Consider the following 2408-nt stretch of genomic DNA (forward strand, 5'->3'; position numbering starts at 1 on the left):
ATCAATCAGCTTCCATAGCCACCTTCAGCACACATAAAAGGGAGTTTGCTAGTTGTCTTTGAGTTCTTGTTTCTCACTGAGTAAATGTGTGGAGGTCATCAGGGACAGCAGTCAGTGTTGAAGCAATTGGGGTCTTCCTTATGCAAATATACTAACTTTATGCAAATTTAGTTTTCAATGCCATTGGGACTTTACAGCGATAAGAAAATTATTCATAAAAATAGTTCTGCACATTGAAATAGTTAATATTGACAGCTCAAACACTTCTTTAAAGATATATGTGCATTTATCTATTTAGCATCATTATTTCAACCATTTATTGTATTACAGTTTTTTGATCTGTGAAAATAAAAAAATTAATGTAATGCATTTTTACAGAATTTATTTTTTTACAGTCTATTCACTTTTTTTCCCCCAAAATTTACATCAACTTCAATTTTGAAGGTCCATAAAATCCTTCTCCTGTCCACTATTTGGTCACATTTTCCTTGTGGCTATGGTTCTCTGTGTGAATGAAAACTTTCTAAAGTTTGTATGATATCAAACAAGTTTCCACCAGTATCCCTGAGGCCAGGATTTTACCTTTAACTGCTATCTTACCACACATTTAAGTGAAACACTCTGAAAATGCACAAACTGAAAATGTCACAGTCTAAATATAATTTTGCTGTACTTTGCTGTCTTATGACGGAAGATAGCTTGGCCTGCTGTGATTACTGTGTATATTTTTAATGCAATATTTGATTATGAGAAATTACAGTTAATTCCTGTAAAATGCTGGCAGTTTTTTTACAGTGAAAAGCTCCATGTATTTTGCATTCATGGACACCTCTATTGGTAATCCCCCAGGACATGGTGTCCACATGTTCAGCATGCATAATCAGGTTTACCATTATATATTGGTGGACTGCACCTCTTTCAATTTCCTTTTATTTGAGGACCAGAAGTCCACGTGTTCCACTAGTGAAAGTAATAAGATATCAACAACAGACCAAAAAAAAAAGACAATGAATATAACATATTTTGAATGTAACATGTACTACATATTTACAGATTAACAAGATGTTAGGCATGCAATGCTTCGTCCTCCTTCTGTGCTATCAACCCATTCTGAGAATTTTTGCCCCCCACACCTTATTTGTCTGTGTAAATGATTCTTCATGACTTGTAGATTAAAACTGTTCCTGATTCTACTGCTCTGCTAATGCCCCTAACCATTTTTCAAAACAAAAGATGGATAAAGGTGACTGTGGCTGGGGTCTTTTTTTGTACTTCTAAGGCGGTACGTGTGTTATTTATATCCTGAACATAAGAGAGTTGTGTGCCAGTAATATTCTGTGCCACCTTTGCCACCCTCTTTTTCAGTGGTTTACTATCCAGAGCCAAACATGTGCCATACCAGAAAGGGTGAAGCCAGTGAGAACAGATTCAGCTGTGTAGCTACAGAAGTTGGTGAGTGCACATGAAGATATCTGATCTTTATTCGGACATCTAAACAGATGGTGAAAGATTATTTTTGTGGCACCGCTGTGTCAGAAGGAAAATCTTTTTGTTGTAATCTCACATATTCAAACTTTATGATCAGGCCTACTGTATTACGGTGCTGTCATCAGCAAAGTGAATGATGGAGTTGGAGCTAAGTCTGACCAAGCAGTAAAGAAGGGGGCTCAGCACACCAACATGTGGAGTGCCTGCACTGAAGGTCAGCATGAAGGATGTGATGCTGCCAATCAATAGACATTGAGGTTTGTTAGTTAGGAAGTCCCAAATCCAGTTGCAGATGGAGGCAATACATCCAAATCTTGTACTTTGGTGGTCAATTTTGCTGATACAAGAGTGCTGAATCCTGATCTATTGTCTATACAAGTTACTCTTTCATTGTAGCCTTTAATTTTAGCTATGAAGCACAAGAAATATGGTGAACTTTGTGGACAGGTTGTGATGATATGCAAACTGAAGGTGCTCATTACTATCTGGAATATTCCTTTTAATGTGCCCCATCACCTAAAGTTTTATTTTTCCTTTTAATTATTCTTTTGAAGACAAACAGTCTGATATTACAATGTATCTTTTGATATGTACAGTATGTATGGGAGCACTGATAAAGTCTTTTGTGTAAAAAAGGCCCAAACCATTTAAAGCTTCATAAGAATTTTAAAATCTGATATTGCAATAAAGTGCTCACTGCAAAATGGTGTTCTACTTGTGGTTACAACAAAGTGGCTGTTAACTGGTAAGGGTCTATGGTAACCCTAAAGGTGTTGTGTAGCTAAATAAAGTATTCCAGAAGAGTGCAAGCCAAGGACATAACCACAACATGTGAGGGAAATTCTGCTTGACAGCACTTATAGAGTGCTGCCACCTTTACTTTTCTTTTTTTTTTTTTTTTATAGAGGCATAAATTAGAT

Source organism: Erpetoichthys calabaricus, chromosome 2 (genome assembly GCF_900747795.2).
Source record: "Erpetoichthys calabaricus chromosome 2, fErpCal1.3, whole genome shotgun sequence".
NCBI classification, from domain to species: Eukaryota; Metazoa; Chordata; class Cladistia; order Polypteriformes; family Polypteridae; genus Erpetoichthys; species Erpetoichthys calabaricus.